Source organism: Scophthalmus maximus, chromosome 15 (genome assembly GCF_022379125.1).
Source record: "Scophthalmus maximus strain ysfricsl-2021 chromosome 15, ASM2237912v1, whole genome shotgun sequence".
NCBI lineage: Eukaryota > Metazoa > Chordata > Actinopteri > Pleuronectiformes > Scophthalmidae > Scophthalmus > Scophthalmus maximus.
In genome coordinates this window covers 18,915,723-18,937,971 of record NC_061529.1, presented here as the reverse complement: position 1 = coordinate 18,937,971, position 22,249 = coordinate 18,915,723, and the positions used below count along the sequence as shown (strand labels likewise).

Here is a 22,249-nt window from a genome sequence, read left to right as displayed (position 1 = left end):
TAATGGTTATCTACTGTGACATGATATTACTAATCAGAAATGCATTGCACAAAAATATATGGAGCCTTCGACTGCAGTTGAACGTTATTGGCTGCAGAGTTCCTGAAAACATGAGCAAGACAACTCACCATCATGGAATGAAATTGGGGGCTTGCGCGCAAACGCGCGCGCGCGCGCGCACGCAGAGTGCGGTGGCTTTAAGAAGGGAGGCGTGGCGCTGCTGTTTCGACCGACTTGTCAGCTCCTTCGCTCCCCACCAGCGCTCAGCTGGATGAACAGCCTCGCTCAGACAGCACGGGCCGCCGTCGGCTCTCCGTTTATCCGCTGAGCGACTTGTTTTTTCTTTTGCGCACAATCCCCGGGTTGACAGCGGCAAGGGATTTACCTCCAACCATCGTGCGCTCAGCGTGTTTCTCCGCGACGAAGCCGGGAGGTGAGTGCAGTGCAGGCGACTTGGTCTCCGCGCGCCGTGTGATGCTCGCTCACCGGGGTCTCCCGGAGAGGCCACCGGCTGGATGGCCACTTTGACGACGAAGTGTGGATACAGTGATCAGGGCGTGAGGACCGCTGGTCCGGTGGCAACTGTGTTGCACCATTTTTCCCTTTTAGAACAAGATATGTAAGCGAGTCCCCCCCCACGTTTTTTTAAGAGCCAGCACCTGAGCTGAGTCCTGACAGTCCGCTGATGCATTAATATCAAAGGAGGAAATGATCAGTGACTCAAAATTGCCCGTGTCCCATCAGATGTAACGTGTCATTGACCGCCATTAGATGCACGTTGGGTGATTGATACGCGTCTTTGCGCATGTCAGTGTGCCTCCATCTGTTACCTTTGGTGATTTGACGTTTGATGACAGCAATTACATCGGGGTTTTTTTTTTTTTTTGTTAGGTATCAGCAGGTATTATGTTTCATAATAATGATGGACTGCGTTCTTCTTTCACATGGTGCGCAATGTATTTGACCTCGGAGAGACATTAATACTGCTGTGGCCCTCCAAAGAGGGCGCTGCGTCACCTCCGCTGCTTAACGCACACTGCAAAAAATGAGAAAGGAAAAAGCTGTGTAGTCTTGTAATCAAGTTTTATTAGTCAAATCAACTATAATACTTTTTAAATCCATATTGAGTTTGAGTTTTTATTCAGTCTTTATTCTTTTTCGTAAATCCAGATAGTTTTTTTTTGGGGGGGGGGGTGGATGATTTATCTTAAATCAGAATTAAAATGGATAATTACCTTTTTCTTAAATAACAATAAAAAATGAAAAATAATTCTCGTACATGACCGTTCAAGCTCAACATCAGAATAAACTCTGGATTAATAATTTGTGCAGTGAGCAGATATTCCTACTCTCTTGAGCTAAATATAGCTGGGGCATCTATTCAGCTTGTGCTCTCTATCCAGACATCAGCCTGTCAAAAAAAAAAAAAAAAATCCCCACCCATCCCAGCTCGGCTGTCCAAATATCAGAATAGAATCTGGACGCCGCTGCCTGTTGAAGGCAGAGGTCTCAAGTCAGTTCCTCAAATTGTTTTGTTCCACATAAAACACAATATTCTGCATTTTTAATCAGGAGAAATGAGGTAAATGCGTGCACACTTGAGGGCATCCATAGCTCTTAAAAACCCAGGCTGCTGGGAAGGCATCAAGAGCTATTCAACCCAACATCTGGCAGGGATGCGGTATTGGGTCCTCTTGGCCAGTTGTTGAGGCTTTACAAGCGCAGCGCCATGCTAAGCACAAAATCATCCCCTCCTCCTCACCCACACAGCTTTGCCTAAGGAGTACTTAGCATCTGCTACATTCCTCCTACTGGATTAAGACTGTGCTGCTTTGGAGCATCAAGTAGAGCCACAGCTATCCTGAACCTGTTGGCCGCGGTTCAGAGAAATAAGAAAAAAATAAAAGGGATGATTGCGGGTGAAAGGAACGGAATGGAATAGAAATGACATTTTAATCATGCTAATCCATTGGGAGTAAGTGGCTTGCAGGATTTGACCATGTAAGGCTGCTGGGGGAACTGTTAACAATGTGTATTGCACATACTCTACATGCTGCCCACTGAAGCTCATGTGTTAATGGATGTCAGTGTTGGATGGATTTATTGAAAAGCCTTCCACTATGGTCGGCTGTATATCTCTAAGCAGAGCCGCAGTCCGCTGAGCTTTTAATGCGTTGTAAGCTTTTTCACAGACTCTGACTCTTTCATGCATGTAAAATCATAAATATAAAATGTGGTATATTTGTCTGTTTACTCTCAAGTCTGACCAGAGCAGCTGCTCCAGCAATTTGGCTGGAGTATTTTAAGGCCCCCTGTTTTGATTATAGTGCATAATCCTTGTCCAGCTACCTGTGTGTTTTCAGAGGGGGGGCAAGAAAAATAAGTCTGGTATCCAAGAGTAACAAGGCCACTGGGCAGAGGTGTTCTGCTTCTGGCCGTGGCCCTGCTGACTGGGCGGAAGGTATAGGACGCTCGGTTGTGTGCCTGTGGGGCGGAAGAATGACTGGAAGCCTTGCTCAGCGTTGGGACGCTGCGTGTGTGACCAGGTATCGGAGCGGCCATACACGATTTTGACGTGCGCCCAGTCGACGCTCCAAGAGGGGTTGCCAGCAGGGAAAAGACGGGGGCCAGTGTTCCTGACCAGCCACTGAGGCAGATGTTTACTAACTTCTACCAAGCCCAGATGTTTGGCTTGGTGGCTCCTGCCTGCTGGGGCCATAAGGTAAAGATGTGATGTGGCGGGCAGTACTAGGCAGGAGGCTCAGGCGGGCCGGAGGCATGTGCAGGGAGGGCATGTTGCTGTCATGCGTCTTTTGTGCAGTCTCTATTTTTTATTTATATCTGAAGCCAATTCAGTCATCACATCATCTAGAAAAATTGACACCACCATGTGTGGCACTTGCAGCCTTACAATTCACCCTAACGACATTCCAAGTCAAAGGCTTCGTCCAAGTCTCGCCTAATAATACTTGATTAGTTTGCCAGCTGCAGGCTCTTCTGTTCCTTCTCCCTTCTTCTTTGTTCTCTTCACCCACCATGAACACGCAGAGTGGCCACGGCACATGCACATACCGCCTCCTGCCAGTCTCCGTTGCGGCCCACTATTCCCTTGGTGCGGCGGATCGGCAGGCAGCGTGCTGGCTTACTGTATCTGTGCAGAGTTTCTGGCACAGAGCGAAGGCGTCTGGGAGTCATTAGCTGTGTGAGGGTATAATCCTATACCAGACACAGTGTTGCATCTGATGAAAGTCTTCCCGCCTCCTCCTCCTCGTCTCATACCAGTCCACAGTCACAAGTGGTCACCCCTACACTTTACTAGCACTTTCATTTATGAGTACACGTCGAAAAAGTGAAACTGGTGTGGTGTACAGATTTGTTTTTGCAGCAGGAGGCAACCATATTTTTATGCCCTGCATCGCACCCACACAGCGTGCATTGGCTGTGCCAAATCTGGGAAAAGAAGGGTTTAAAATGGAACATGAACAGTATGTTTACTGCTTGCTGTCATACTCTGAATCTATAAACTGCACATGTGCGCAGAGGCACCCTAAAAACTGCGAGGCTAGTTAGAGGCACATCCAGTGTCTGCTCGAAGTCACTGCAAAAGAACTCCGATCATGAACCTGATAGTGTGTATTACTTTTGGTAGATTAGACAAAGAATGGAGATGTTTTAAATTTTGGACGATAAAGAAGATAAATGCAAAAACATCCTAACTTTGCCCCTGATGTCTGTTAGTTTCCTGGAGAGTATGATAATGATTGATTTTATGGGGAGGCTAGAAAAAATACAGATTTGGGAAAACTTATATGAGGTTTAGTTAAACTATTTCCTTAACATTAATTATATTTTGTCAACAAATAAAAACATAGAAGATGAGAGATTCTTCTTCTGTTTTTATTTTATTTTTTTTACACCAAAGCGATGGCCTGAGGTCAGCTTTTGTAGAAAAAGTCCAGGCTGCAGGGGATGAGTGTGGAGGACTTGATGATGGGTGGTTGCAAAAGGTTCTGGTCTGTTTCTTCCATACAGAAGTGAGGTTGTTCTCTGCCGTACGGAACCCGAGTCGGAGAGGAACGGGCAGCGTGGCAGGAATGCCCGGGTATGCTCGAATACCATTTGCATCAGATCAGCATGGGCTTTACCCAGCTGTGACGTAGTTAGTGATATAATCTTAAAGTACATGTGTTGGCACCTCATCCCAGTAATCCGAATACCTCCAAGGTCTGTTCACATCGCACTGGTGTCTTAGACTGTGGCTAGAATGTGTAGCAAAATGTTAGCAGAGCAGCAGCAGTAGCAGCAGCTTTGGTGCACCATGTGTGTCTAGGGGTTGTAGGTCACCTGCTTTGGAACCAATTAGAAGTGTATAGTGTGTGAGTAAAATGTGAATAGTTACTTGGCCTTTGAATCAAACCATTGTGACAACAAATCTAATTTGATATTTTACAGTTTAACCATAAACTTTACGCAAACCCCCCCTAAATCTATGATATCTAATTACTTGAATAATAACATTTTCTTTTACGTAGAACATCTTCTCTACATTTTTTTAATTCTGTAAATTAGTGTCCATTTTGTCAAAAATAAATGGCGATACCGATATATCTGTGGAAGGCTCATGTCGCCTTATATTATTGGACAACTGATATATCAGTCGGTCTCTGCTGAACTCAGTTAGTCTGGTGATTGTACAGTGCAAGACACTCTGCATTCCTCCACCACCCCTCCTTCTTTTTCCTCCTCTTCAATCTGTCCCGATTGTCGAATTTCCTCTCACCACACACACACACTCGCACCAAATGTAAAAACAAAACAAAAAAAGAACATGCAGTCTTATACCTCAGATACGCTATCATATAATAGACACCTAAAGTTCTACTCACTCAGTTCTGTACAATATATCATTGTTTGCCGGCCTTTGTGAACTCATGCCATTGTGGTGTTGTTGGAAACAGCAGCTTAGTGCCTTGACTACCTGGTGAGACTTGCGTGTTCCCATCACTGGTATCATTTAAGAGGTAATTTAAGGCTCACTCTCACCATGCATTGTTCTGATTCCGTGGAGGGGAGGCTGTGGCCACAGTGGAGGTGGTGTTTTGATGACGGCTGGTCAATTGGCGCTTCGGTCATATCAGGGCAAAACACACCGGGAGGAGATGATCACATAAGATTACCTCTTTCATTTTTTGAGGAATTATTTCCCCATCACTGGGAGTGATTGTTGCACGGGGGCTGCCGGTAATGGCAGTTGAGAGTATCCCTAATAAGTCTATACCTCCTGACAGCTCGCTCCCCCTACCTATCCCTGCTTGTTCCCAATCTTGTCCCCTTTACCCTCTTCCCTGCTCCAACCCCCAGACTTCGAACTCAATGCAATGGTTGTTTCGGTCCCGCTTCTCCATGTCGTCACAGGCAATTAGCTCCCGTCAAAATATGCTGCAGGATGAAGGGTTGGGACTCAGGGCATCCAAACCCCTTACTCCTGCCCCCTACACTTGGCCAGTATTACCCCGAGCTACTGTGAAAAGCCCAGGTAGGTTTTGTTAATAGATTGTAGGGAAAAGTGGGATGTGGGGAGGGGGACTCTGGACTTGTGAGCGTCATACCTCGCTGAGCACAAAGCAGCTCTTTCACTTGGGATGTAGAGCGCATGTGGAATCGTTTATCACATCTCCAGTGCGTCAGTCCCCTGTATTCTCTCGAGTGCAGGTTTCCGCTCACCTCCGCATCTCAGTCAGATTCACTTTGCTTCTGGCCTGCTGTTGAAAAGCTGAACCTGGAGATGTTCCTCCATCGGTCCTAGCTCCAAGCCAGTCCTCAAACCATAAACAAACCTTGAGGTCTACTCATTTAAGTACCATTGAAACTCTCTCACAATTTCTTGGATGTTCTGGTTGGCCCTTGTGGCCTGTTTACACCATGCCAGTGAACATGAATGACCACTGTGACTTTTTGAACCTCAAACTACCACCCTGACACATCCGTGCAGGTCCTACATTTCCTAGTGATGCTTGTGTTCACATTGGGTCAGTTGAGTTAACGATACATTCCCTGACTCTCACAATGGAACTGTTGGTATTCAATTCATTTGCTGCTTTGTTTCAGTGTAGGTTACAAGACCTTTATTTAAGGGCTAAATTTTGGGCTAAGTTTACCTGACTTTCTTCGAATGAATTAGTGTCCACAGAAATTTTAGGAAAACTATTTAAACAGCAAAACAATGCCAGCGTGACATCATCTCCAAGGATTGGCCTCTGAACTGCACAGCTGGGTGTAGATAAAGGAGCAACTTGGATGTTTATTTTTTTCCCTTTCTGCATTCCAGCTCCTTATTTATAATGGCTATGATATCCAGCTCGGGGGGTTACTTCAATAAAAGGAAGTTTGAAGAATTTCGCCGACCCACTCGAAAGGAGGTTTGCATGCCACATTTTCTCAAGATGTAACCTTTAGATTTCCAGTAGAGGGACATCAATCACACAGACTGTGAGTTTGGCTCGGGTAAAAGACAGTGAACTATGTGATTGAACAGTTGACTGCAGACACTGCAGAATCCAAACACAAAGCCATCAGCTCCCTCTGTGGGGTTCTGCTGTTGGATCAACCCGGTGTATCCTCAATGATTTGAGGATCCTGGGCGTATGACGTTTTTAGTTTTTTCTCCGCTCTAAATCGTCAAAGCTGCAATAAGGAATTGTGAGAAGAAGCTGTGTGACTGTAATAGATGCAGGTCTGCATGAGACCTACGTTTTCGTTGGGAATGGACTTCACATATTGTTAACTGTGGTGAAAGGTGAACTTTGACCTGTGACCTTTTCCAACTACCTGACTGGCCCTCGAAGAAGTAGATTTTGTTTACAAAGAGCTTGTCATTATGTGCTTTAGATTTAATTATCTTGACATGTTGGGTTGACTTGCTGATGGCTTTCAATATGACTGGTGTCCTGTCGCTTTGTGTTGACAAAGTTCACCCACACCCTCTTTAACCTGAAAATGTTCTTTGCATGCAAACTGAGTAGAATTGGTCCCCCGTTGCGAAAATGATGACACATGACTTGGCTCGGATGGTCGGCTCTGAAGTTTTCACCTTGCGTTTTTGATTTGCCATGATCAGATCCTCTGTAAATAAGGGAAATAATCCTCCTCAAGACCAACAGTCCAGATGTCCTCTGAGGCCTGACACCCTGTTTAATGCTTGGCAGATGGTATTTGTAGTGGTGGATTGTGCTGAGAACAGATTACCTTAATGAGGTAATTTACCAGTGAATTATGTTGGTCTGCCCGAATGATTTGGTGGAGGCCTACAACAGAGTCCTGGGTTCCTAAAAAATGTACTCTAGGTTACTTGCAGTTTAAACATGGAAGAATGTGGAGCCCTTGCTTAAATTACTTTACAGAGCAGTGTTTGTCAATGGAGTGCATTCACAACAAGGGGCCTCTTCACAAGAGATATGGCATAGCATTTACTTCTTTGGCTGTGTTATTGTAACTATCAGATCTTCCTCCTCTCCCCTCCCTCCTTCTGTCTCCGTGGTGGACAAGGGTCCTTTTCGCTGCCCTGTGCGGCTCTGTTTGTGTGTTTGATTGTGGGAAAGTTTCTCAACAGTCCGTGAGAGTCCGCTCTCTGGACTGGCTTTTCCCTTGGGGTCCTGCAGGCTCACAGAGGCTGAGCCCCACCACTGCACCGCTGTCCCTCTCTTCTGCCAGCAAACCTCTAGTGGTAGTGACAGTATACTGATGAAGAAGCCGGGCAAAAAGCAGCCCCCACCTGTAAGTCACTTCCAACAGGGTGAGACTGAGACGTGGATCTTGATGTGACAGAGTTTTGAGAGCAGATTGACTTCGGCTGCCCCAGCTGAATATGTCCTGGCTCCAAAGCTGGATATTGAACCTGAGATAGGTAATGTTAAACGCTTGTTGTTTTGTCAATGATGCCTGTTCAGGCTCAAGTAGAGTGTATGGCATGTGGCTGAGGAAATGACGTCATTATACTAAGCTTGTGGCTTTGTACATTAGGGTGTGGATTCCAGTTTAGTTGCCATTGCATTGATTTGTTATCATTTCCACATTCGGATTAATAGGACTGTTTTAGTTCCACATTCGTTCCGAGGAATTTCCCTGGTGTACAGGTTTTGTGTCATTCCCACGATACAGTCAACAACAGTACAGTGTGTGATACCACTTTGCTGGTGACTGTACTGTCTGTACTGTAATTCTGATAAGACGGGCTGTCAGATAAATTAGCCTCCCACCTCTACCGTCAATTTGATTTAAGCCACTGTAATTCACTTTAGTGGTGTGACAAGTGCTGTGACGAGTTGTTTGACTCCTTGAGGTTTTTTGCACACATTATTGTGCTGTACATTTAACAAAAAAAAAATACAAATCCATAATTTAAACCTGAAAACATGTTTTTAGAAACTTTAAAGCAAAGATGGATGCATATGATCATATCTTGGATTGCCACAGCAAATCAGAGATTTAATTATCCATCAGAGAAATTTGGATCAATGTGTTAGAAAGGCACAGACCTGCGATTAAAAAAAATTGCGAGGCAAAGATGAGGGTAAGGGGTATAAAACCATTTCCAAAGCTTTGGGTGTTCTCAGGAGCACAGTGGCCTCAGTAAATGTGAAATGGAAGACGTTTGGAACAACCAGGTCTGTTTCAGCAGTTCTCTGCAGAAATGGGAAAACTTGCCAAAAGGGCGACCATCTTGGCAGCACGGCGTCAATCAGGCCTTTATGGTAGATTGGCTAGATGGAAGCCACTTTGAGTTAAGGGGACATGACAGGCTGCTTGGAGTTTGCCAAATGGCATTTAAAGGAATCTGAGATCACGAGGAGAAGGGTTTTTTTCTGGGCTGACAAAAACTGAACTCTTCTGGGCAGAACACTATGAATTAGCTTCTCATTGGCAGGGACATGGGGACTGATTGGAATTGAGGGAAGCACCAGAATAAAGTGAGGTCCTTGAATAAAACCTGCTCCAGTGTGCATGTCACCTGAGACCCAAGACGACACTGGATGGCAGCTCACAAATTCTGCCCAACCTATTGCATGGCATTAGTAGGATATGCCAGGAAGAATTGGATCAACTGCCTGAATCCAGTTGTGCAAAGAGTTTTTACCCAACAGTACTCTCGGCTGTATCTGCTGCCAAAGGAGCTTCTACAAAGTTTTGATTTAAGGGTCTGAATACTCGGATTTTTGGTGTTTGCCAACATTTCCAAAAATACATTTTTACATGTCATCATGATTATTAAGTGTATAAACAAAGGCAAAAATGTTAATTTTATCTGTTTACAATTAAAATAATTGCACTGTGCAAAAAGTAAAGGAGTCTGAATTCTTTGTATAGTCCCCATACACTAGATGCTTATCATTCATCTAGTTCCCCCCCGTGATAGATCAAATTCTTATTCTGTCCTCACTCGCAGGATTTGGGAAACATTCGGCAATAAATTGTTTGACCCGAGGAGCAAAAAATGGGTCAAACGTCTCAAAAGGATTGAGACAAAACCTCCCTAGTGATCTTGCTTTATTTAATACCGAAGGCTGTTACTAAACAGTAAAACATTGTGTAAGCTAAACACCATCATAATTCTTGCCATGACTTTTAGATTATGTGGGTAGATTACTCTTGCATTTCTTTGCAATCATGTCATGACTTAATGACGTTCGAGTGGAGTAGAAAGCTGTGACGGGCACTTTTACTGTCCTCTGCAGGCTCTAATGCATCATTTGACCTAACTGCCATCTCATTTCGTTTGAGTTCAAAGGTGGATGAGTGATTACAGTTAAGGATCCAGGAATGATGACAAATGGTTTTGCCTTTTTTGCCGTTAAGTAACTAAACAGACAAACACCGTCTGAACAGTGGACCCGAGCCATAGATCCCTCATCCTAGGCCACTTCTTTTCAAAAACTTCTTTTGACCAAGTGACAGACTGCGTGGTTGGCAACAACTTAAGCATTCAGAGGCTGTATGAATAGGGGTCTGTCCCTGGAGAGGCTTGTTGAAATGGGGCCTTTTGCTTTTATCCATCCGGAGAGGCAGATTGATCTCGCTCAGGTTTGCACTGGCAGTGAACTTCAAATGGACTGTTGAAAGGCAAGGCGTTTATTTGTGCTGCGTTATAAACTGTGTCCTTTTTTCCAGATTAACATCTGTGGGTGCTCTCCATCATCTGTGAGCACTACCAGCCCCCCTCCTTCTTCCCCTCTCTACTTCTGTTATTCTTACATTCAACTTTAACAGTAACCCCAGCTGATCCTCTTGACCTGCTCTTTGCTGTGTGTGCCATGATCCTCAAAAAGTCGCACTCCTCCCTGATCAATACTGATGTAAAACACAGGCACTCATGTAGATTCACGCTTTGGAGAGGTCGCCTGTTGAAACAGTCCTCCTCTGACATATGCTCCATCACTCCCTCGTGGTATATATCACATGTGGACATCAGGTGACTCCCTAAGTGCCGTTCCCTTGGTTACTAAAACACCACATCCTCCTCCTTTTCCTCCTTCACATCCTACAGTAGCCTTTCTGAGCACTGCTGTTTTTCCTCTCCTTCATCTTGTATAAACCAGCAGACTATCTGCCATCAGCATTCAGGAAGAGTGGGGGTAAACAAGTCACAGGAGCCAACTGGGAAAACTTAGATGACCCAACTATTCCCTAGCAACCACTGAGAGCAGGTTATTTTAGGGTAGTGTCTGCAAATGCCTGCATTGTGTTTATAAGGGGTTTTTATATATTCATGGGCTACGGCAAACTTGTTTGTGCAATTGTGATATTGCATCGGTTGGAAAAATCAAGCAGGGCTCAGCGTCCTTTAATTTTAAGTACCATATAATCACTGACTCTTCCAGATGGCCCATGATGCAAGTTCTTTCCAATCGTGCCACTGACTAATAAGTCATTAGGAGTGTATTAATAGCCATGCTTGATGTTCTTCGCTGGTACAGTTTTGTCGTGTTATGCTCCTCTCCACTGATGTGCTGTTTGCAGTGGTTTCTGTGATTGTTGTGAATTTAAAAAGACAATTCCAAAGAAGCGATAGAATCAGAATCTCTGCAAAATATCTCCAATGCACGTGTGTTGATGGGTCCACCATGCCACCGATTGGGTGATGGAGAGGGGGGCCCTCTCCCAGGCACACGCTGAAGGCAGGAATTGGCAGTCTCGCTCTCTTCAGCTTGGCTGCACTGCCCGTTTTCATGCGGAATCAAAGGCCGTAATATTTCTCCAGGCACTGAGCCATAATGGCTTCTTGATGGCCAGTCTTCCTCCATCATCACAGTTCAGCCCCCTTTCTTCACCCCCTACTGTCACATTGTCCAGCAGCCAGGGGAATTAGCTGTGCCATGTTGTGTGAGACTGAAAGATATTGTGATCATCGGGGGGGGGGGGTGCAACTCAGTGGCAGTGATACTCCCAGATTGTAAACCATGCACTTGACCACATTTACTGGGATAGATGCTAGCAGTGGGGGGTGGATTAGAGGTATTAGGCAGACAGACTGGACCCTTGGTGCAGACAAACTTGCTGCTATATCAAGCGATGCACACTTCCCTGTCCACCCGTCAGCCACCCCCACCCTGCTGCACTCACAAACAACATACCTAAAATTAACTCCTATATTTATTCGCTTTAATATGGAAGGGGTATGGATGTGATTTATAGTGATTGTGGGATACCAGGGGGCAGGAGGGAGTGACAGAAGTTGAGCTGTTTGCATCAACTTAAAGGCCTTGACGAAATATTGCTGGAATAATGACTTAAATCCAATTAGGCAATGAGAATTAAATGAGATTTTTCAAAAAAGTAAGTACAGTAGGCATATGGGTGCTCCTGTTAAGTCAATTAAAAAGCAAAGCATGGACCTAAGCACCAATAAGTTATCGCCGCGATTGAGAGAAGTCTGCAATGCAGTGAAAGCATGATGCAGCTCCAAATTCAAAGATGAAAGTGTGACGATATTTTAAATATTTCACAGTATCTTGTATGAATTAATTAGCTTATTAAGAAAGGTCACTTTTACTGAAATTGCTCCAGCCCTGCTTCTGAAACTGCCTCCGCTCCTTCTGTCTCTCTTTCTTTCTCTCTCGCTCAATCTTTCCCTTTTTTGGATCACCACCACTCTTGTGCAGAGCCCTGATTTGCTGCCAGGTTGCCTTGGCGACCGGCCGCAGTACATAAACTAGGTGATGTTTGGGGAGCGCTGCGCGCGAAGCAGGAAATCTAGTGCATTCTTTATCTTTCACCCTTTGGATGGTGCTCCTGCATTCCTAGGGTGCAGGAGCCACACAGGCAAATTGAAGCCTCATTCTTCTATCCGGTCCATTTTCCACCTTTTCAGCCAGAGATAAACAAAAATTCATTGAGGTCTGAGCAAGCCACACAAGTACTGGATCGAAAATGAAAGGAATCAAGGGAGAACTGAGGCTGAAATACGGAGCAGTAATGCTGCCGAAACATCAATATTGAATGAATATCAGGGAATTTTCTCAACAATCGAGTTTTCCATTCATCATCTGTAGAAATCTCACATCGTCATAAGACAGACTTGCCCTCGTTACCTTGCCTTCCTGACATTCCAACCAGGAGCCTGAGGAAGAGGAAAGGGCTCTGCAGATCAGAGGCCCGCTGGCCTGACCCATGAAACAGAATAGAGGAAGGAAAGAAACCCTGCTGTGATTCATTTGTGCCTCGCATACATTTGAAAACACACGTACAACGCAATCTCACTTAGAACGCAGTTGACAAAGTCTTAAAACAGATGCTGGCCATAAATCTGCCTCGTGCTTTTGGCCAGTGGTCAGTTGTGTGCAGTACATTTCCCAGACTTATCTTCGGCTCCTTTTCTCATTTGATTTCACTTTTGCTTCAAAACTTCAAAAGTAATGGTGTATCGATTGTCAGCTTTTACTGTAGTGTATTTTTAGCTTTGGTATTCGAGTTTGGTTGAACAGTCGCTGACAGCTCTCCAGCTTGGCTTGGCTTCCTTTTTTCACAGTTGTCTCTGGTGAAACCAGAACACTAGGCCAAAGCTGAGTAAGCCGGGTTTGGCTCCTCCAAGGAACAGTGCCACTCACAAAATGGGGCTGTTGACAGTGGAAGAGCATGCAGTTGTTGTTGACCCTCTTTTTCCTGTTCCGGCATCGATGTGCTCCCTGCCCTCTTCCAGCCTGGCCTCGATCAATGGTCGCATCTATTGAAATGGCTGCTTTGAGCGGTGATTACCAAAATATTGAAGTGAAGAGAGGTCAGCGAGTTCTACTTCATATCACACGGTACATCTTGGAGGGCAGGCGTGTTAAGTGTCTGTGTGCACCACAGTGCCCATTGTGATCATAATAATGCCAGTTTTCGGCACAGTTCTACAGTCACTAGAGGTAAAAAAAAAACCAAAAAAACATGTCAGTGGCATTGTTCTACGAAGAAAACTAAGATGCAGGGAGAGGAAAAGCTGCCGAGGAAAAAAAAATTGCTGACCCACATTTTTGTTGCAGCGTGCAATGGGACAACAATTTCGAGGCCCAACATGACCATTTGACTTAAATAGCATGTAATCGGAACAATGATTGTGTGCTGCCAGAGCAGATGTGATTAACCCAGATTTGTACAACAGGGGTCAAGGTTGGGTTTTTTTTGCGTGCAGGTTTTCATCCTGTTAAGGATTTACAAACTGGACAGCTGCTCATAGTGTGACAGCGTTTTGTCGCCTATAACCTGCACTCATATTTCTGCAACGCCGTGCAAGTTTTTGAAGCATGGGTAAGGAAACATCTGCACAACATTTAAATAGACACAGTTTTTCGTGTGGACATGATGTCTATAGTTTTGGCTTTGACGATGCTGGATGCTACACATGATTGCGGTTAGAATGTCCTGGAGGATACAGTGCTTTGAGTTCAGCAGAGGTCGTACTTTGAGTACCCCTAAGTGGCAGCCATTACAAATGTGTGTCTGTGTGTGTGTGTGTGTGTGTGTGTGTGTGTGTGTGTGTGTGTGTGTGTGTGTGTGTGTGTGTGTGTGTGTGTGTGTGTGTGTGTGTGTGTGTGTGTGTGTGTGTGTGTGTGTGTGTGTGTGTGTGTGTGTGTGTGTGTGTGTGTGTGTGTGTGTGTGTTTTACAGTTCCAAAGAGTGGATTAATGCACAGCTAAAACTGAAAACATGTTTGTACTCCTTACGGGGCCTTTAATGCTGGGGTATGTAAGAGGTAGTTTGCACAAACTGCGGTCTGACCACATCTGAGTCAAAAGTGTTGGGAGGCAACCCAGTCTCCTTTAATTTACATGTCGAAGTAATTCGCAACAGCACGTATTTATGTATTTGGAAAGTCGCAAATATGTTCATACCCAATGCATCAGTTAAATGTTCACAGGCGGCGTATTTATTTTGCCAAAAATATCTAATCTTGCAGTACAATATCAAGTTTTTGTTGCCTAAACCCAAACACAAACGGGACAGTGGATGTGAACTATGATGATCATCGTCGATGATACTTATACAGTTGAAAAAGCATATCACATGTTTACACCCTGTTTTTGTTTGAAAACTCTGTGGCTGCGTTGTAGCATGGACGAGACAAAACGGAGACATTTGGAAAGGAGGACACAGTGGCTCGCATTCGCTTCCTGATTGGTTCGCAGCATTCACGACTGGACCTTCTTTTCACCATTGTGGTTTCTCATTCATAGTATGTTTTTTTTAACTTAGGGACCAACTGCAGAGTAGTCAGTCTGCTTCCTGTTAACACCGGATAGCACATGCTCAGTGGATGTGAATAGTCACGTGATGCACGTTTTCAGGTTGGGATGGACGGGGGTCAATACTGATACAGAGTTAAAACACTCGTCCGGACAGAGAAAGATTCAGTTTTAAAACTCATTCTTCAGAATGAAAACGCCGCTGTGCTAAATCAGCGCAGACTGCTGTGTTGGCGGGGTTGTGTTGTTCAAGGTACCGGTGAGTCAAACTTTTACATACGATCCAGGAAGTTCAGTGCCAGATTCATTTGTTTAAAGTTTTCAAAATGATATAATAAGTTTTCAGATAATGAGCATCACCGTTTACCCGAGCCTCCATTCTTACGAGGAGAGACGTGTTTGCGAGCTTTGTTTCACAAGCTTTTTAGGTGCGTGTCTGTGTACATGTCTATCAGCGTAAAAATTATGAATGAAGTTTGCAGGACGGGCCTGTCGGTGTGCGTCATCGAGAGGCCAGATGGATTTCAGAGGCACGCGTGCCTGCCGCTCCAGGAGCCTGCCCCGGGCTCAGATGGCTTTAATCAACACCGTCTTTTTTACCCCTCTTGTGGGTAATCTGCGCACAATGGCCGAGCCCTCAGCAGAGCCACTCTCCACCGCCGCTGCCCCCCGACACCCCTCCACACAGCGTGGTGCTATATGTATTCACACTGTCACTCTCACGCACACACTGGTGAGAAGATACGTGTGTGCTCCCACACATGTCACACCAGTCATTCACTCTCTCACACATAAACAGACCATTAAAGTCTCACAGCATGTTGAAATTAAACGTTAATAAAAGTTTATTACAACTTAGGTTTATTTTCATAGGTTGGCCATTTATTATATGATCATATTAACATTATACTTGGCAACATATATCATTATTTATTTGGAGGTAAAAAAAATAAGGGTTTTTTGGACAGACAAATGCATTTTCCCATAACCTGCAGGTTTGTTTAAAAACTGTCTGGTTGCCGATGTTAAGGTTGATAGTTCATTCCCCTTCCGAATTTGTACAGAAATATCTTAAAGGGACAGTAAGCCATTTTGGAGAAAGCTTGTCTCTCTCATTCTTGTAGTTGATGATTGTACTGCACTGACCGGGCTGCGAACCCACAGCCTTGCGTATGTGAGACCTACCCACTAACCACCGGGCCAAAACGCCAGAGTCGTAGCATTATCAGTGAGCACATCTCAGGGAGTCTGGGAGTGAAACTGCAGATAGTGTTGTGAGGTGCAGTCTGCAAAATCTTTTTCTGTTTTCAATTTACAGAGCCAGGACTGCGCCGGAAAACCTTTTTTTTCCCGGCACGCACACAGAACTGACAACTAGCGGACCGTGAGGAAATATTCACTTTTTACAAAATAGTGTTTGTTTTGGTAGAAAATCACTAACTGCCCCTTTAAGTTGTTCTTACCGAACGGTAAAAATTACCAAAACTTCTACAATATCCAAGTTGAACTAAACTAGAAGTATCCTGTTAGTTTTCTTCGAATGCTCTATCTACATACAGTATACACTGTTAAACAGTGCACCACAGTAGCAGATGTGAAGGGCAGATTCTTCTGCAGCTGTGACATCTCTTTGTGAGAGATGTGATCAGATGGGAAAGAATGTAGCGACAAATTAAGATCGGGCTCCTATCAGTTTGGCTCTGGTGTAATCTCCCCTCACTTAGTTTGTGTACATATGTGCTCACAGCTTCCTGCAGACAGTGTTGCTTATCAGCCAAAGCACTGGATCAATCCTGACGGGGCCCTGAAGCGCTGCGTCTTGGGGAACCTTTGTGTCACTATGTCCCTCTCCAGACACTGAGGGAAAGTGTTCACCCAGCGGATGGCAGCATAATCCATGTGGCAGTCCACCACAGGATTACTTTTAGGGAGCCCCCCCTCTCTGCTGGGGAACAGGATGTGGCAAAGGGCTACTTAACTTAGGAGGATAGTAAATCAGGGTAATTGCATGTCTGACTCTTCCCACCGAATAAGAGGCAGCTGGACAGACAAACAAACTCCCAGTGTGGTTACATGGGACACGAGGCACGTGTGCTTGAGTGATGCTGTTGGGTCAAAGGTCGACTGTTACTTGGATGTTAAATTAGCTGTTTTCGCCATTCACCATTAGAAGCGGTTCGTGCTTCTTACAACACTAAGACGTGACGACCACAGGATTTTGAGTTGGAATGAACAGCGGCTAGGGACAGACTGTTCCGACCCACTGTTGAGATAAACAGGAAGTGTTTGTTATTATTCTCTCATCTCTGGAGAGCTCATGAGACGGTTTCGGTGCAGTACAGTGCAAAACCCAGCTAGGTCATCATTCCAAGCATTACATCTACCAAGAAAGAGAAATAGAGGGATTAGGGAAAAGAAAAAGGAAAAAAAAAAAGTCAGTTTGGGGTATATTTTCAGCAGTGAGACTCAGAGTAAAGTGTGGCTTTAGCAGGGGTGGTTGGACCCATTATGGTCAAGCCAGACTAAAGGGTTTGAGAGCAAAATTGGTGGGCTATTTTTAGGCAGTCCACTTCCTCTGGTTCGCGATAAAATCTTTTGAGCAAGGACAGAACAGTTTTACTTGTCACAGTGGCTTCAAAGGTTTACTTGCCTTTGCTGTCACAGCATTATACAAATGCATAATTACAACTGTGTTCAGTTTACTTTGCTTTATTTCTGCAGATTGTGACAACGGCTAATCCTCATAGCTCCTTGGCCTCGGCCTATCAGATTTCAAATCTGCGGCGCATGTTTGGTTTCAAGCTCTAGCCCACAATTACTGCAAATACGCCCCGATCACCGCCACCCTCACTCTCAGGTAACATGACCTTGGCTGTTCAGACAGCACTGTCTGTATCTGACCGTGCCACTGGGTTCAAAGAGTTCCCCAACCATAGCAAAAGGTCAAGGGTTAAGGTAAAGGCCAAAAGGCCATGGATGCAGACACACACCTGTTCACAGGGGGCCTCCTTTAGCACAACAGATGACTCCCAGATGTTTTCATGGAGACACTAAGACAGCCATGACCATGTCTGTGCGGCGTGACAATATGAGTAAGGGGGTACTGCAACTGCACTGTTTAGAATTGGACTTAACCTTTCAATTGCTTTTCCCAGACATCCTTTACCATACATGGACGTGTGCAATGCTTTCTAGGGACGTAAAAGTTTGATTTACATAGTTGTGAATGGATTTTAAGAAGGTGCATTCTTACGCCTGGAGAAAGCTCAGCTGGAGAACTCGGTCTCAGGGTCAGTCTGTGTTTGGCCTCTGAAAAGACAGTCCAGGTGGTTTTTGAGTAGCTTTTTCTTTTGAATGGCGGGAAGTGGTGATAAATTGTTCTGTCGGACGGACAGCTGAAGGTGCAATCTGTGGAAAGAAGACCCCATGTCGTCAGTATAATAACAACTGGAATATATAGGACTTGATTTTGAATGAGTGTTTTTCGGAAAGGAGCAAGGCCCTTCTTTTTTTTTACCACTATTCCCCAAAAAAGACTTGGGGGATTGATGTGTTATAATGACAGCAGGGGTTTTCATCTGGGCCCTTTTTTTGGTACTTTGAAATATTTTTTTTCTTCACATTTCTAAAATCTGAAGGTGTCTGCTCTCGGCGGCAAAGCTGTGCATAACTGCATTTCAAGTTATTCTGACATTATTCAAAGTGTAATGGAGACAGCCACCCTACCCCAAAAGACCATGGCTATTACATCATTGGTCAACATGGTGAAGCTGTCATGAGTCAGTCAGCAGAAAGCTGCACCATTGTCCCAACATGACAGCATTTAGCTGGCACATATCCAGGCAGACAGCAGAGGTACTGTGGGAGCAGGCGGTCGGGTGACCTCTGACCCTGCCCAGTCTGCCTCGAGGACAAAAGCGCCATTCAGATGCCCAGTACTTTTGCAACCCAAAAGCACTCAGCACTTAGCATAAATGACTAGTAATCCAGTTAAAACACGTGTTTACCCTTAAAATTGATTGACACATATTTGTAAAAGAGAAGAAGAGTAGTAGTGATAGTTAATACTGCATCCTTAAAGTAAAAAATTGTAAAGAAAGTGTGTAAATAACAAGACAAGAACGACAAAAACTAGATTCATGGTTTATGGCTTTACTGTCATTCGGTTTTTCTGCTGCATGCACCCGAAAAATGCATAGTAGAGTGTTCCCCTCTATCGTGATTTATGGCTAACATGCAATTAGACCATGTATAAAAATGTGCCCCCGTGTTTATGCCGTGAAGAGTTCAGGCTTTGTACAATGGCGTGTGTTTTTCTCAGTGGCAATTTATCTCTGTGCGGGTGTGAAAGAAATGGTTGTGTGCAAAGTGCTGTTGCAAGGAATTCCTCGCTTAAACAAAACAAACTTAAACGGTAGCTGCCCATTCCAAAAGAAACCCTAAATAGTACAGTATGGAACAACATGTCGTAAAACATGACTGTTTGCTATGTTGGCTCCGGCAGCTGGCACTTCGGAGGAGGACTGGCCTCTCCTCTTCAGTCACAACACTGGAAAGAGTGCTTCAGGTGCCAATATCTGCAGTTTTCGGCGAGTCTTTACGGCCCCTCCTCCAGGTTCGTCCTCTGTTGTCAAGTTGGTCTGCAGGAGAAGAGTGTGGTTTATGAGCCTGAAGGAGACCACCACCAGTGGTGACCCACTTCTTCTGGTACAGTATTCCATTCACCTTTTGTCCAACTCCACGACAAGTGCCAAGTTCCTTTTTGCTGCTCCTTTTGACTAAATTCAGCACTTGTTAGTTACGGTTGTTCCTGCACTTGTTTCTGTGGAGGTGATTTTTTTTTGGGGGGGGTTTATGAAAGATTGCTGCCTGGAATTATCAATGAACTCTTTAATCCGCTTCCTCGTTGGATAAAGGAAGGTTTGGAGAGCAGCTTAGCAAGCTTCGCCTGGCTGACTGACAAGTGACTTGGAGGTATCCTGGAGCTTCGTGTCATTTCACCTTGCCCAGATCGGCTAAAAAAGGGAAAGCACTCTACATCAAGTGTCAGCCTCGCTTAACGTGCTCTGCAGCTGCATCATCGGACATAACATTTTCCAATCCAGCGTGATTCACTGTGGGTAAATACCAGCCTCGCTCTTATGTTTTACAGGAATTACCCGGGGGCAGTGCAAGTTCACTGAAACAAGTCCGTGAAGGCCACGATCTGCGGTCATCTCCTTGGCATACAGAGTGATAATGTGGAGTTTCAAATGTGTACTTGGTTTCTTTCTGCAAAACAGCATGTTGTCGAGGACAAGTGAAAACAAACATACCCTCTGAAAAAAGGAGAACAGATGGGCCTATTATTATAATTTTTTTAAGGATGCATGATGTTTATCGCAAGCATCCTTAGCCCACTCAATTTGCGTCAGCTGGCCGTAATTACCAGGCTGTGATGGAAGATACAGGGAAGCTGAAGAGCACTTTGCTACACTGGGGCATGAGCATGGCTTATTCCTCAGGGATTCGTCCCTTGTTTTTAGGGATGAAGATATTACCCTTGAGAAGGACAGCAAGAGGAGAAGTGATGCAAACCCTAATGTGATGCTGCACAGAAGGAGAGCGAAGGAGGCGGTAAAGAGATAAGGTGGTCCCGTCCAAGAGCCAGGCTAATGCATGCGTCCCCAGGGCTCGCTCAGGAATGCACCCTTGCATTACCACCAGCGACTCTGTGTCATCCGTCTTCTGTCCCCAGAGAAGGATGACAAATGGTATTATGGCTCCCCCATTCTCCATTCTGTTGCATATCAATAGCCTCAGTTTGTTTGTGTAAGAGTTTAAATGCCAGTTTCACCAAGAATGGATGGTGGTTTGCATCCTCCTTTCCAGGCTGTGTGACACAGATTTTTCTTTTTTTTAATGAATGTGGTATTTTTATGGACTTAAAGCCCCATAAAGTAGTGCACACAGCCAGTTTTTGAGAGTGTGCAAGTAAAAATGTTCACATGGTCGCATTTGTGCGGGTACATGATGATAATTAGGCTGTTTTGGTGACCCTCCGGCTTGGGTACTGAGTTGGCCACTGTGGTTGAAATGGACTGAGGACTGAGGATGCGTGCGAACAATCGAGTTAGAGAGTGATTGGAGCGTGGGAGGCTGGTGGAGAGCGTAAGCAAACAAGTGATCACCGCTGACTACTAAGAAGGAAAAAGTAACCGACTGCTTTCGACCACATTGGCTAACGCAGTGCCTGTGGTTGCACTATGAGGTAAACGTTAGGCTGCAAACTCCTCCTCTTTTTAGTACCTCAGATAAGAGTAATCGCTCAACAGAGGAGAATGTAATGTCATCGGGTTCAACACTGCATATAAGACAAGGAAGAAGGAACTACTCCTCCAATCCCAGATCGTGGGAATCCAACCTATGCCGACAACTTCCCCCGCACAGTGTAATAATAATAATGATGATAATTTTTGCATTTTAATCTTAGTGGCGAACTTAAATACAAATATATATTTTTTTCGGTTTTACAGCACCTATCTTAAAATGGTTGCGAACAAATCGTGTGCTGGTGCAACCGGGTAGCTCCAGTTCTACCAGAGGAAAAGTTAACCTGGAGCCTCGGTTTGGTCGGAGCATTCGGGCATTGTCGATGATATGCATCATCGCATCATTTTGGACCATCATCATTACATATTTATTACATATTTTTCCCTTTCACAAATTGTCTAGTGGGAAGGCAAAGAAATAAGCTCATTGAGAAATCGAGCGCTATGTCCCGATGTTATCCTTCACATTTCTTTTAATAAAAAGACTCGAAGTGGAAGAATTGAACTTGATCATTTCACAATGTAACAACGTTCCTCTGCTTTCCAAAATCTTTGTGCAGTTGGACATCTTTTCGGCAGCTCACTGTCCTAGTGGCCACTAGTCAGCTGAGTGAGTTACTGTAGTTGGTCGACCAATCTCTCACTCTCATTCCTTATTAATTTCTCCTTCAGTCAACATTTTTCACACTTCAGTATGTTTGGGCTCATCGTCTGTGACAGACGTCATTCTTGGCTGTCTTGACAGATTAGCGCTGTGATTTTTGCAGTGGAGACGTCGGTCGGCGCTAAGAACTTGTTCTTGCTCTTCATTTATTAATTTCCTCTGTGGAATCAGGACATTTTCACAGCTGCCCTCAGAAACTCCTGCAGGAAAACATTGACCAACAAAATGAGGCTTTAAACATAATGCAACTGTCAAGGGGAAACTCTCCCCATCCAAAAACAATATCTGTATAAATGAATGAATGCGTAATTGTTAGGTCATGAAATATAAGAGAACCCCCGATAATGGTAAGGGCAACCCTGTAAACTAAAGGACAGGAAATTCTGTATTGTGATACCGTGACATTATCCCTCAGGTTTCAATCCGATGCCAAAAGCTGGTGAGCAGCTCCTTATTTACAGCATTTGCACATGAATCAAGCAAGGCGATAATCAATAGTCTAGCATTGATCAGAAATCACCACCAGACAAGCTGTCACCTCAGTCAACCTGTGGAGCA

The 22,249-nt window shown here is 44.6% G+C and overlaps 1 protein-coding gene across 1 annotated transcript in view; it reads left to right on the top strand.

The window, feature by feature from the left end:
- Nucleotides 1-309: 309 nt before the first annotated feature.
- Nucleotides 310-22,249, top strand: part of daam2 (dishevelled associated activator of morphogenesis 2) — a 93,778-nt gene continuing 71,838 nt past the window's right edge. Inside the window, exon 1 of the mRNA XM_035610311.2 lies at nucleotides 310-433. The gene's annotated coding sequence lies outside the window, so the exon portion shown is untranslated. The remainder of the gene's footprint in view (nucleotides 434-22,249) is intronic.